General features: G+C 35.7%; 1 protein-coding gene across 2 annotated transcripts in view; it reads right to left on the reverse strand.

Annotated features, from left to right (window-relative positions):
* Positions 1-15,774, reverse strand: part of IL1RAPL1 (interleukin 1 receptor accessory protein like 1) — a 1,302,015-nt gene that overhangs the window by 21,268 nt on the left and 1,264,973 nt on the right. The gene's annotated exons all lie outside the window — the stretch shown is intronic.

The following is a 15,774-nucleotide window of genomic DNA, read 5'->3' on the forward strand; positions in this document are numbered from 1 at the left end:
CTTTAACTTACTGCCAATCAAGAATGCAAATATGGTCATTGGCTAGGACTCACCATTAGGGCCTACTTAGAATAAGCTCCTACAAACCCTGGAAACGGAATTGTTACATGTTAATAAACTATTAAAAATGAAAACTAAAATGAAAGACTAGAGGAAAAAAATGCATCCTTCTCTATAGTTTGCTGGAGTCCATCCTTGGAATATGCTTTTCCTCTTCCCAACCAGACAGGAAGTGTGTTACATTTTGTTTTGTTTCCTATGAAGTAGAGACTATTCATAAGTGGTATGTATTAAAAGACAAGTTAAAATTACAATAATTGAATAAAATATGAATTCATGAGTTTATATTAATCATAAATACATTAATATTAAGGGAAGCTCTCCCTTAGAGCAGAATGCCAATTTGTCACTATATAAGGGGTGATAGAGTTAGGAGTCACCATTTTTTTGCCATCCTAATAATTAATCCAGGCAAGAATTATCAACAAAGGCTGTAATTGTTAAATGAAAGACTGATGTGGTAGGATATTCACATCACCTTAAAGTACCTCCCCACTGAGTATTTATTAATAATTAAGGGGAAAGTGAACACCATCTTAAGGAAGTGACCAAAATTAACATCACCAGTAACGAGACAAATCGACATCATGTACCTTCCAATGTGATGGCACAATATCATTTATGTTGTATTCTAGCCAGAAGCAGTAAATACCCAAAAAAGAAGGAAATAGCAGGGAAACGCAAACTGAGGGACATACTACAAAAAATAAAATGTGGTTTTTACTCTTCAAAAATGTCGATACCATGAAAGACAAAGAAAGGCTCAGGAACCATCCTGGATTAAAAGAGACAAAAGACTTGACAAGTAAACGCAGTGTGTAATACTGGATGTGAAACATCCAGTTTAACATATATTATTGGGACAATATTTGAAATATAAAGCTAGACTATGTATTAGATAACAGCATTCTAGCATTTTAAATTTTCCTGAATTTGACAAATATACTCTGGCTTTATAAGATAATATCCTTGCTGTTAGGAGATTTACACTGTAAGAATTTAGTCATGATGTCTGCACTTTACTCTCATGTGGTTCAGCAACATGTGTCGTGTGTTAAAATACAGAAGGTAGCTTTATTTTTTCATTTACCTATCTAGACAAAGAGAGATAAGGCAAATGTGGCAAAATGTTAATAATTAGTGAATCTAGTTGGAGAGGATATGTGAAAATTTATTGTACTATTTTTGTAGGTTTTCTTAAATGTCTGCATGTCTTTTTTTTAAAAAAAACAAAAAGCTAAAACAGAAAAGTCAGGTCCAATGGTAAGATCACATTGTTGCAAGTGTTGTTGTCATTTGAGTGTATTTTCGGTTGATTACTTTTGGCTAGAAATTTTATTATTTACAGCCATTCTAATGGAATCTGTACAAAGCCTTCAGTTTAATCTGCCAAATATATGTCCTAACTTTGGAATTTCTTCAGTAATTGTTAGCTGATTTACGTGCTCATGGAAGAAAATCTGAACCTGTTGTGTTGACATTCAAAGTCCTTCACTCCTTTATTTATTTATTTTTATTAAAATTTATTGGGATGACAATGGTCATCAAAACTACATAGGTTTCAAGCGAACAATTCTGTAATACATTATCTGTATATTGCATTATGTGTTCACTACCCAGAGTCAGTTCTCCTTCCATCACCATATATTTGACCCCTTTTACCCTCTTCTATCTCCTTCCATTCCTTCTTGTCCTCTGGTAACCACTAAACTGTTGTCTGTGTCTATGAGTTTTTGGTTGTTTGTCTTCTTCTGTTGTTTTCAGTTTTATGTCCGACATATGAGTGAAGACATATAGTTCTCTACTTTTTCTGTCTGACTTATTTCACTTAGGATAATAATCTCAAGGTCCATCCATGTTGTCACAAATGGCAGTATTTCATCTTTTCTTACGGCTGAGTAGTATTCCATTGTGTATAGATACCACACCTCCAGCCAGAAGAATCCCTCCAACTGTGAATTAATTTGATATATTTTCCCAATTCTATACCGACCTAGAACTTTTCCTTTCCACTTATCAAAATGCTACCAATCCTGCAAGGCAAGGCTAAGATCTGCACTTTCTTTTTTTTTCTTCTTAACAGTTTTTTATTTTTCAATTACAGTTGTCATACATATAACATTAGTTTCAGGTATACAACACAGTGATTAGACATGTATATAACTTATGAAGTGAAGATCTGCACTTTCAATGAAGCTTTTCCAACTAAAAGTGATTCCTTAGAACATGTATTTTCTGTAGCTTTTTTGGTGGCTTACCATGTTGCATTACATTATTTAGTTTTGTTTATGGTTTTGCATTATAAACAATTGCTTTTCTTTAGGACCTCTACTCTGGCTGTTCCCTGTGACTGGAATATGCCTCCCCAGATTTCTGCATGACTCCCTCTTCGCTTCCCTTTGCTCATAGAACACCATCTCAATTCAGTCCACTGACCACTCATTCCAAGTCACAAGCCGGTGCACCTTGTGTTGCTTTTCTTTCTCTATTTTTTCCTATAACATCTATCACTAGGTAGCATAATATTTAATTTTCTTATTAACAAGTTTATTATTGTTTATTGTCTGTCTCCTCCCACTGGAATTTAAACTTAATCAGGGCAATTTTTTGGTCTATTTTGTTCATATTTTTTATTGACCTATCTGTGCACCTTGAAAACTATCTTAGACATAGCAGGTGCTCAATGACTATTTGTTGAATACATGAACAACTGGATGAATAAGAACAAACTCAATTTCCTAATAAAAAGTTAGACTTTGTGCATTCTCACTCTAAAATTCCAAGAATATCTGTGTGAGCCACTTTTTCAGCCAACCAGAAGGTTCAGGCAACTGATGATGTATAATTATTAATATGCAGCCGGTTAACTTGGTAATAAAACTTCATTCTATAGAAAAATGGTCAACTTCATAGTATAGGTTGAGCAATATTCTTTCATTCATAAATCCAATGACAACATAATCTTGCATAGACTTACAGGACTAGTTTGTATTCACTCGGCATTTAGAAATGAATTATGCATCGCTTTACATCTTTGATATTGCTATATATTTTTTCTTTTCACTCATTCACTTTCTCTTTAGTAAGTGTCTTAAATGTGCCAGGCATAGTGCTTTGAGTTCTAGTGATACAATGATGGATGAAATATGCTTCTTGCCTTAAAGGAGATCATGTCTAGTTGCAGAGTCAGGCACACAGGCAATTATTTTAAAACAAAATAACGAAACCTAATATGTATTATGCACTTAAGTGTTACTCTGCTAGGCCTTTTGTATAGGTGTAAGAAATACTCTACTGTAAGTATCATAACCGTAGTTGAGCAACTCACTTGGGGTGTTTGTGCACGTGTGTGTTTGTGATTCTTTTGGGGGACTTTAGATATAGGGATCGGACATTGTGTGGCACAATATAGAATAGTGCCTGCAAAGGTGTTTGGCAAGTAGTTGGGCGTGGAGTACAAGGAAAATGAATGTATGTTATAATGGGTGATGAGAGGCAAATTCATGTAGTGATTTGTCAGCTAGACTATGTTGTTTATCTTTTTCTTTTTCTTTTCAAAGCAACTGACATGAACCTTGTCAATAAATATTTGTTTGAAGGATTCATGGTATCAATGAAACCAGGTTTCCCAAAATTAGGTCAGAAAAATAGGACAATGATGCTCCCTCGAGGAAAATCGACATATTTTTTAAACGTATAATGTAGTATTACTAACACACAGCTTCATCACTGGAAACATTTCCCCTTTGGATTATAAAAGCACTGTTTGAAATAGGTCTATCTAAAGACTACACAGACATTATGTATTTGCACACATTCAAACATAGAAAGTATTCATATGTTTCCTCCTTCATCTTAGATCTTATAAGATTGAGTATGATGGGGAGAAACTAGACAAAGAAGGAAGATACTGCTATAGTAAAGAGCAAAATAGGCCTCAGGTGACCAGCTTAGAAGACAGGACTATTGTATATAAAGGTGTCAAACTTCAGCAATGCCTAAAAGAAAATCTCTTAGAAGAGGAAGTATTTGCTTTCTCTCTACTAGGAATTTCCTTCTGAACATGTCATACAAATAGACAGGCACAGATGGAATGTTACAAAACATCTCTTGAGAGAAAATTGTCAGAATGAAGGTGGCATTGCCATTTTACTCCTTTTGTTAAGGGCTGCAGTGTTTATCCTAAAAGCAATCCTCCATCAGAGAATATATTGTCACAGTTAGAACAATTTGGTCTTCCACTGGGAATGCTTTCGATTGGCCTAAGGACCCAGAACATCTGGACTGCTGAGATAACCAACAGAAGAAGCCATGTTTTATACAAAAACATCGAACCCTTCTAAAAAAAATCACATGATGATTTACAGTATATTCAATTGTTGAAAACAGATTTACAAAGTATTTTATACATGTAAAAACTAATTGTATTGCAATAAACAAAATGGGATGCTTTGATAAATTTCAGAATTTCATGTTATTATTATAATTTTCTTCCTTTACGGTTTTAAACATACTTCCTAATTATCAAAAGAATTGGAATAAAATGTGTTCGGCAAAAGCTGTTTCTCTCATGAGACAAGTTTCATTCAAAATCTTTCTGATTCCACAGAGCTAGAGACTATTAAGGCAAAAACAATAATCAAACCATGCGCTGGTTCATTTCCCTCAATGGAAGTAACAGAAAAAAATCAATTTCTTATCTCTCTTGAATCTTTTTGATCATGCTTTCTGAAAACATGAAAATGCTGAGGAAAATAGTAGTAACTTTGCCTCCCTTTCTCATTTTGTAAAGAAATACTAGTCAAGAATTTATTAACACTTGGTTAATTTAATGTATTCTTTTACACTATTTTAGATACTGAGATACTTAAATAATATAGACAAATTTGTTTGTCTGGGGAGAATTAGAAGTGCATCCAAGCAGTTGTGAGTCATTACCTTGAAATTGTGGGGTAGTATAAATGAGTTTTCAAGCCGTATTCATTTTATATTACATAGAAGAATTAGAATTCCAAGCTGATTTAAGTCAGGCGATTTATGTGTGTCGTTCTTTTAAGCTTTGATAATGGCCTCTTCCATTTCAGTTTCCATGAATTTGACAGCCATTACCAGTCACTACTCTTAACTGCAGTCACATATCTTAAGGAATTGCAATATCTGTTTTGCACTTATAGGAGCTTGTCATCTAAAGATCTGAGTCAACTTTACAAAAACTTAAAACCATAAGAAAATCCCTGGGAAGAGCAACCACTTCATTTCACTTTCAAGATTTGCAAAATGAGGTACAATGACTCAAAACTCTTGAGAATCTGTAAAATCTGACACACGGGCTAATACATATTATTAGTCATTCAGGGTTTAATATGTTCTTCCTGCACTGGGGCTTAAAGGCAATTAGTTTACAAATGATAAAAATGAAGAACAATGACACGATGAGACTTGCTTTAGGTCAAGCACAAGTGAAAATTCAAAAACAAAACACTGTCAAATAGCTGTCCTGTTTTTCATTCCAGTTTACAATTTCTTTTCAGTCCTCATTCATACCAAATTTCAATTTATGCTAATGATTTTTGGGTGGTTTTAAAAATGACCTTTTTGTGCTGTCTTAAATATACCACTGGATTTTTGTGTGAAATAAAAATAAAATGTATTTTAATAGCATTTAAATGTCTATTTTTAATTTAGAGAAATCAACCTCCAGATATATCATCCTTCATAGAACACATGCTAAAAATAGTATCTGTGCCCTAAAAACAGAGACAAATAGCTAACATATTTCTTACAGATGGCAAATGTAATTCTCAACAATAAAATCTAATACAAGTTACTGTGGTCATTTATTGGAAATCAACACACTTTTTCCTACTATATGACCCAGGAGAGTAGTTAGCATTTTTTTATGTGTCATGTCTAATTTCTCACTTTACTGACCTGGCTGTCAAAGTTCGATACACAGGAACTGCTTATTAAAAGTTATACCTTGCATTTTATGACCCAGTTGTGCCATTTCTCAACTGACTGCAGGAATTCACGACCGCAAAAATGCACAGCCATCTCCCTCTCCCCCAAATTGTTGCTTTAATGAGCTAGGAGGGTGGTACACATCCCTCTGGCAGCAGTGACTCCACTGCTAAGGACACCCAACCCAGTGCTTTGCCCATAGCTGTCACTTAATGCATATTTGGTGAATGGGAATGATTTGTTGCTTTTTCACACAACAGCATTATATGAATCATCTTTAAGCAGCCAGCAGTGAAGTGAGATGTTGAGCAGGTTATGAAACCTCGTCAGTCAACAGATTGTTTTGACCTAGAAATAATGAGAAAATAAAGGTGATTCTGAGAAGGAAGAGAGAGTGGTGTGTAGGTGGGTGGTGGCCCCAAATATGCTATCCTGTTTGTGATCTCTGATCACATATGTGGAAATGTGCTATGTGTGTGCTAGATGATATCGGTGGGATTCTTGCAAATATCTTCAACTAAATTATTATTTTTTTAATTATTATTTTCTTAATTATTATTTTGTCATTCTCAGACAACACAAAGATCGGAGTTCCAGTGGTTTTCCTCTGCTCTCATCTTAGATTTACTTGTGTTTTATAACTTCTGTTAAATGCTAGACAGATGCCTGTTAAAACGAATTGAACTTTTGATTGAATGGATAAAGAAGTTGTGGTATATATACACAATGGAATACTATTCGGCGTTAAGGAAAGATGATATAGGAACATTTGTGACAACATGGATGGATCTTGAGAGTATAATGCTAAGTGAATAAGTCAGACAGAAAAAGCAGAGAACCCTATGATTTCACTGATATGTGGTGTATAAACCAAAAACAACAAAAGAACAAGGCAAACAAATGAGAAACAAAAATTCATAGACACAGACAATAGTTTAGTGGTTACCAGAGGGTAAGGGAGTTGGGGAGTGGGAGATGAGGGTAAGGGGGATTAAATATATGGTGATGGAAGGAGAACTGACTCTGGGTGGTGAACACACGATGGGATTTATAGATGATGTAATACAGAATTGTACACCTGAAATTATGTAATTTCATTAACAATTGTCACCCCAATAAAAACAAAACAAAACAAAACAAAACAAAAAACCGAATGGAACTTTTGAACATATAGGAACTGTTTATCCAGGTGGGGTTACTGTGTTATTTTTCCTTTGCCTGTTTTGCCATCATTTCATTTACGAATAATATGTGGATGTTCATTTCTCACACTATGCCTGCCCTTGCTTACTACATATAATTGAGATTTAGCTGAATACAAGAGTTCGTGTATATGCTGTTGAGACATTCCTAAGGGGATATGTAGGAACTATGTCTAACAATGACAGCTCTCTTCATTTAAGAGGTTAATCATTTAATATTTGAGGAGTGCCCTCTAAGACATCTCTCTGAGTAGCAAATGTCTTCTATAAAGCACAATTTCACTGAATACAGGAGGCAAGTAACCTCATTAAGAGTAGAATGTGAGGGCAATGTTCAAATAGGTTCGAAGGTGTTGACAATGTAAAAAGAATGAGGCAATTAGTGGGAATTAGTCCCACTGACTGGCGATACTCCTCTTTCATTCTTCTCTCATGGAAATGGTGAACTCAAGAGAGCTAGTTGCTCTTTCCATATGAGAGCTACCAAGTTTAGAAGAGGATCCATTGCCTAGGCAAAGACCTTGGTTTGCCAATTTTGGGCCACAGAGCAACACCATCAGTGGTCAATAAGGAACTTGTTTGAAATTCAAATATTGAGCCCCTCCCTAGGCTATTGAATTCCAACCACTGTTTAACAAACTACTTAGGTGATTTGTGTGTACTGTAAAGACTGCAACAACAACAGCAAAAATAGATTGTGAAGCACTTCTTCAGGGACTTCTAGTTGATTCTCCAAGAGGGAGGATACAAGGAACCTATATTTTGTCAATTTCTTTTTTTTAAAAATTTTTTTTAAATTTATTAGTTTCAGGTGTACAAGACAAGGTAATACTTAGACGTTCATCATTTATATCCCTCACACTGTGAACCCCCCTCCCCCCATCCACTATCCCTCCGACCTCACACCGAGCCATCACATTATATATATAAAATTATAGCTGGCATTCATTAATGTTTAGCCTCTGGTGTACAATGCCATGATCAGGCATCCACACCATCCCTGAGGTGGTCTCCCAAATAGGACGCATGTCCATCGGATACCCAACAAAATCTTTACAACATTATTGAATATGTTCCCCAAATTAATTTTCAAAAAACCCTGAGGTCAATTTCTGTGGTATGAGAATCTCTTGACCTTCCAATCACATCGGGTATAATCTTGGAGTGTTTTCAAGACTGAAAAACCTGTCCTTCTGATGATACCCATACCGTAGGTCAACTGGTGGCAGTTTTGTCCCCTGGGGATATTTGTCAATATTTGGAGACATTTTTCGTTGTCACAACTGGGAAAGGTACTATTGGCATCTAATGGATAGAGGTCGGGGATGCTGCTTAACACTCTACAAGGCATAGGACAGCCCCCCATGATGAAAAATTACCCGGCCCAAAATGTCAATAGTGACAAGATTGAGAAATTCTGCTGCAAGGTTCATATTACTCAGAATACATTTAATCATCCCATTCATCACATTTACGAAGTGAGTTATGTATATTGAATCATATAACGGAGAAGTACAAGATAAAGATCTTTATCAATAATTTAATATTTAGCTAGGAAAAGAAGTGAAAAATAAAATAAAACAAATAAAGGATGTCCAGCAACTATGCCCACGGGCAATTAACTGAAGGTTTTATCATTCTTGGCTTCCAATATTGGTTTTGTCCAGGATCATCCCTTTGATAGTTATTAATTGAGAAATAAGCTAATCATCAGTAAACAGTGGTCCTTTTCTTTCTTAACAAAGATGCTGCTTGGATATTCTAGTTCATACTGAAGAAAACTAAATGACCAAAATGACTACCAGGGAAAAATATGCTACATAATAAATCTCCATGCTGTAGCTGATCAGGAAAATCTGCAATCAACAGACCTTTGAAAAAATATTCCAGTGTTGAGGCAAAAATAACATGGAGTTAACCTTTTTTAAATCACATATTCCCTGTCTAAGTAAATAGATTAGTTTTCATGCCTGTAATTTTGGTGGCAATCAAATAACCTTGTTCAAATGTCCGTATCAAGAAACTCAAAGGTACAAAATCACCAATATCAGACAATTTGTGCTCCTGCCGTTCGTAATAGCCTCCAAGTGTGGTGTTATTTTTGTGTGTTTTGTTTATTTTGCCATTAGCTACCAAGAAAAAAATTGGGGTCAGCTGTTCAGATGTCTTACATAATTGAAGAAGAGAGAAGCCAGAAAAATAATACAGAAGAAAATTTTGAATGCAAAATGTGAGATCTTATCCAAGGAGAGAATTTGTTAACCCCAATGGCTCTGATTTGCAGATGCTACAGCAACATAACTTAAGTTCTTTAATCTGTTGGCATTGCATAAGCAATGAAGTGGAACAGAATATACTACCCTGATATGTATCTTTGGCATAAGTATTATTTTAAGCTAGTTATTTTTAAGAAACAGCAGACATAGAAGAAGCTCTGAAAACCCAGAAGTTACCCTTTTGTAAGACACATTTACATGTACAAGGGAAATTTCCGTTTACCAGTGTCTCCCTCTCCGTACCAGAAAGTGGGTGACTTCAAATTTCTAGAAACTGATCAATGGAGAAAGCAAGGACTTAAATCTGTATAACAACCTTATCATCGTTTACTGTGCTTTTACTGATAACTTTCCATAACTGTCCCTCCCTCCAACATCTCATTTCATCTTTAGTTTGACATGGTATTTAAGGTGGTGGCTTCGGCCATTTCAAGGAGTTACTCAGTTTTCCTGAGTCTCGCCCATGTATATGGGAGGTATGCATGTTATTGAACTTCTGTTTCTTTTTCTCCTGTTAATCTGGTTTCTTATTACAGGCCGGTCCCTTCCAAGAACCTAGAAAGATAGAGGGAAAATATTTTTCTTCCCCCATGGCAATGACTCAATAAAATGGACTCTTTCCTGCATCTCTACTCAGTTTTTAATGGGTCACTGTCTTTCTAGGGAGATGCCACCATATACAGAGGCAGGAGGTTTTGATATCTGGGCAAAGTTTGGTTTTTCCATATTCTGAAATCAGTGGTTAAAGATGTCAAATGAGCCCAGAGAGAGGTTTAAACAGTTCTATGGTCCTACTGTAGCTCTCAGTAAATAAATGCACTAGGTAAATACGAACAACAATAGGGGCACATATTACAAGAATGATTCATTATAAGAAGGGATAAGGAGTCCACTGGGTCTAAATTCATCCGGCTTGAAAACAATGCATCCTAAATGATGTGCATGTTAATTACATTACTAAAGATATTCTGAGGACTAGGGAGTTTATTGAACAAGTCTAATTCCTATCGACTACGTTCTTTGGAGGGAGAGAGAGTATGCACAAGAATTAAAATGGGTTTGAGGGGGAATAGAAAAATATCGAGATGTTCATCATTATTAACTAGTGCTAGTCTCTCAGATAGATGCTCTGCCAGTTCCAAAACTACTTCATGGTGAATGAATTGCCTTATTATTATAATCAATATATCAAAACACAACCATTCAGAACAGGATTGATAACGAACATCCCCTTAATGTGACAGTTGCAAAGCTAAACATTCCCTAGAAGCACAATTCTATATTAGGAATGTTTAATATCAATATAATTTTAAAAGCAGATAATGGCATTTTAAATTAAATAGGTTCTTATTTCCTGTTCATTTAACTTTATGAATGCCAGACACATAGTAGGTTCTTAATAATTATCACGAAATGTATGAATGAATGAAAGAAGATCTACTTTAGGGCAGTACATTCAAACTAAAGTAAATCTACTATAAGGTAAAATATACAATCAATGGAACAAAATTGCTGGAGGTAAAGCTGACCACATTAATAAAAGATAAATTAGATTTGAGGGAGGTTTTAATGAAACACATTATTGCTGTATCCTCAATTACCAAGAATATCATGTGGTTGGAGCAGAGAAATATAATAGCTAACATTTATTGGGTGATAAATATATGTCAGACATGTGATACATATTGACATATATTAGTTTATTTAATCCTTGGACCTGGTCTCTATGGAAGGTATTATTATTATTACAGTTTCATATGTGAGAAATTTGAGGCTCTCAGAGACTAAAAAATTTGCCGGACATAGCACACATAGTAAGCTCAGAGTTGGGTTTTGAACAGACAGCCTTGCTCCAGAGTCCATAACAACCTCAACCATTAAACTGCTCTGCTCCAATAGTAAATGTACACACTTTGAGGTCATCTTGAGTTAAAGGGTATGGACCACAAACACAGAGTGAAAAAGAAATTTGGGACCGCCTGATGGGTACAAGGGCACCTAGGACTGAGCACAATGCTGCTGAGTAGTGTCAGGGAAAAGAAAATTCCCCTCTATCCTTCTTGAGTTCTCATGGCTAGACTAATAATAAAATTGACACAATTTAATTTGTGGGTATAAGAGATCATAAATGATGCTCAAGATCATAAAATGATGCCCAGAGAAATGACAGAAGCAGACACCTTTTTATAATTTTATACAAATAAACAATAAACTTTTGAGGAATTGATAGGACAAAAAAAAGTTAGTGCTCATTAGTATGGAATCTAAGCGAGGTTTGGGCTTGGGTAGTAAATTAATAAAGCGGCAATAAGGTTTGTTTACATGAGTTTTTTGGATTCCTTAACTCTGGTGATAAGAGTGTCCTTTTAGCCTCCAGGGGAAAGGAGGGCACCTTTCACATGGGAGATTTATCTCCTGGTTAAAGGGGGGCAGATAGAGAAGGAGATCCTTCTTACATTGAAAGTTTCTTAAATACCTTTAATTCAAAATAATCAACGTGCCATATGGGATATTTTGAGGTGGCATACCCTGGGTGCCAACAGTTTCCATTTGTAGAATTGTTTGTGTCAGGGAAATGGAAAATGTAAAAAAAATGGAGAGAATAGGAAAGGTCAGAGTTTTGGAGGGAAACTGAAGGTCAGTATTTGATGCATGTTAAATCCGGCACCAGCAACTAAAAACCTAAGCAAAGGCATCTGGGTAAAATATTCAGAGACTTAAACATGGAATTCAATTATGTATGGATAATAGTGGGAACAAGAAATGACACAATACTGAATGTATCAATTCTCCGCTTTGGTTCCTTTTGAAGCAAGGGTCTAACTTTTGAGCTTGTCAGGCCAGAAAGTGGAGTGAGGAATAAGGGGCAGGGCAGTCATAGACTAATATGGCCCCATGGCCCTTGCCCCTTTATTCTTTGTCTCTCTTTCGCTGCATAATCCAGTTCTCTGTACAGTATGTGAAATACATCTATATTGAATGTCTGACATTATTCTGTCAAAATACCTTCCCTGGCTGCAGGAATCAACAACTTTGAATATTCTCAAGTAAGGTTTATCTATGATCAAATTTCCTGGTAATTTTTCAGCCAGTTTTTGTGAATTAAGATTTTAATTTTTTTTTTTTAAGATAAAAGGCTGGCCCAGAATCTAACCTAGCTTAATCCAAGGTGAATTATTTATTGTAGTATCTTCTTGGCATTAAGGAAGACTCATTTAACCTGGGAATGATATCTCAAAAAACCCATACCACCCATTGGGGGGCTATAATATCATTTTTTATTGCATCAAAAATACTGACCAAAAGGCAACTGTGGTGGAAAAAATGCCTAAGTAACTTTGGCAAAGGTGTGTCCTGGCAAGATTACTTGTCAAAACTGATAATTTGTGATTTACAAGATCTGTATTCATCAAAAGCTTTAACATATCTCTCTAGGGAGGTTTTAAAAAGAGACTTTGAAGGGCTGTAAGATAAGGGATTTAGGAGTCAGTGACAGAAAAATATGATTAATACTGACAGTTTCCATCTCCTTCTCTGAGCTTCAGTCTTCTAAGTAATATACTAGCTCATCTGGTAATTACATGATTACTAGTATGCCAGCAATTTGACTCTTTCAGGGATCCTATGATTAAAACCCCAAACTATCGGCTTACATGTGTTGTGCCCTCACATTCTTAAACTTGCAAATCTGGTGACGAAGTCCTTTTTTTTCCCCAAAGATGACTGGGATAGACCATTCCACATGATTATAAGCCTTTCAAGGACAGGAGATTGCATACATTGCTGCCTTGGTGAATTGATGACATATTTGCTTGCATCCCCCTTAAAAAGAAGGCACACATTAACTTTAAGAAAGACTTTTGGAGTATATGACCTTGAAGGATTCTTTAGAGCTTCTTAATGCTTTCATTTTGCTAAGAATAAAATGCTGTTGGCATAAATACATATTTGAAAATCATGGAAGATTTAAGTATTGAAAGGTGCTCTAACACTGGCCACAGTTTTCTTCTTCATGTTTAGTTTAGATAAACAGATATTATTGGGAAAGTTTTTTCAAACAATTTCCTTCACTCCTCAATCATTCATTTTTGTAGCACTAGAAGCTTTTTGTGGCTATAGGCTACTTAACCTTAGGCCACACATGCTAAAAACAGCCTGGGGTGTTTGACCCTTTCTGGCCATGTGCTATAAGAACCGAGCTTTAATAATTGTATCCTCCTTGAATTTGAGGCCTGACAATGAAGTTCGGGAACTTGTTGCAACAATGTTGCTAACCTTTTCTGATATCAGCGGGATTAATTCATTATGAATTTGTACCAACTGGACAAGCAGTTAACCAAGTTTATTATTTGGAAGTGCTGAAAAGGCTGCGTGAAAAAGTTAGACAGCCTGAACTTTTCACCAACAATTCATGGCTCTTGCATCACGACAATGCACCAGCTCACACGGCACTGTCTGTGAGGGAATTTTTAGCCGGTAAACAAATAACTGTATTGGAACACCCGTCCTACTCACCTGATCTGGCCCCCAATGACTTCTTTCTTTACCCAAAGATAAAGGAAATATTGAAAGGAAGACATTTTGATGACATTCAGGACATCAAGGGTAATACGAAGACAGCTGTGATGGCCATTCCAGAAAAAAGAGTTCCAAAATTGCTTTGAAGGGTGGACTAGGCACTGGCATCAGTGCATAGCTTCCCAGGGGGAGCACTTCGGGGGTGACCATAAAGATATTCAGCAATGAGGTATGTAGCACTTTTTCTAGGATGAGTTCACGAACTTAATTATCTTACCTCATACAATTCATTGCCCTTCCTGTTTATGATTACTACTTAATGGTAACTCCTACTTTACCCTAAAAAGAAATGTATTTTGTCCAGGTCAACAGATTTTTATTTGTGCCCTATATATTCTCTCCACTACTTCCCTTCTTGAGGAATAATTCAGACACTTTAATTAGACTATATTGAAGACAGTGACCAGAATGGTGAAAGTATGTTATCCACACAAAGGAAAAATTAATAAAAGAAACTAAAGAAATTGAATCTAGGGAAGTAAAGGTCCAGCAGGATCACAGTGACTGTCAAGGGTACATTGCCATTAATCCCCCTTGCTTCAAACACAGATGTACAGCCCAAACTTTTAAAGGGCTGTTTTGGGGAAGAGATATTAAAAGTGCAGAACTGGCTCAAGGGACAGTGAATAGAGATGCTTTCTAATAGTTACGTTTTTCCAAAGACAGAACTGGCTTCCTAAAAAGGGAGTGTGACCCAGTATAAAATGATAGATCACTAGGGAGATGTTATGGAGTAGTTCAATTACACAACATTTAAGATGATTTCAACCCTGGAAGTTATTTCTGTCCTTTTATATGTATAATATGAGGTGTAATTAAAAAATATGATAAATGTTTAAATTAAAAAAAATATTACAGTAAAAGACACATTGCCATTAATCCCCCTCAAAATACTCCCCCTCACTCTGAACTCACTTATCCCATCATTCTTGCCACTTTCTGAAGCAGTTCTGGAAGTCCTTTTTCATGAATGTCTTTAGTTGTGCTGTCGTGGCTGCCTCGACGTCCTGAATCAATTCAAAACGTTTACCTTTCATGGTCATTTTGACTTTGGAGAAGAGTGAGAAGTTGCACGGTGCCAGATTCAGTGAATAAGGTGGATGAGGACACACCATAATGTTTTTATTTGACAGAAATTGCCATATACCAGAAGCGATGTGTGACACAGAGCATTGTCATGATGGAGGATGAAGTAAAGACACACACCAAAGAAGACTTCTAGAACTGCTTCAGAAAGTGGCAAGAATGATGGGATAAGTGTGTTTGAAGTAAGGGGAATTAATGGCAATGTATCTTTTATTGCAATAAATTTTTTAAAATGTAAACATTTACCATATTTTTCAATCACACCTCGCATTTCTACTCAAGATTCCTTCATTGACTGAATACATATGTTAAGCTAGAGAAAGAAACAATTATATGGCTATCTGCTGCTTACTTTTCCTGTTACATTCACCTAAAGTAGACTATTTAAATATTGTAGTCACCTTGACAACAGACGTGTGTATTTTAATAGCTTTCAGTTACATTATTCAAAAGGAATCTATTGGCCAATAAAGTGCGTGTGGGGGAATAGTCTTCAAGGTTTTCTTTCTTTTCAACCTCAAAGAGTCTAGGATTAAACATGTACTTTGAAATTAAAATCATTGTAGATTTGCTGAGTAAGAGAACATCAAGTGTACTTGTTTGAAAAACTA

This window comes from Rhinolophus hipposideros, assembly GCF_964194185.1.
Source record: "Rhinolophus hipposideros genome assembly, chromosome: X".
NCBI lineage: Eukaryota > Metazoa > Chordata > Mammalia > Chiroptera > Rhinolophidae > Rhinolophus > Rhinolophus hipposideros.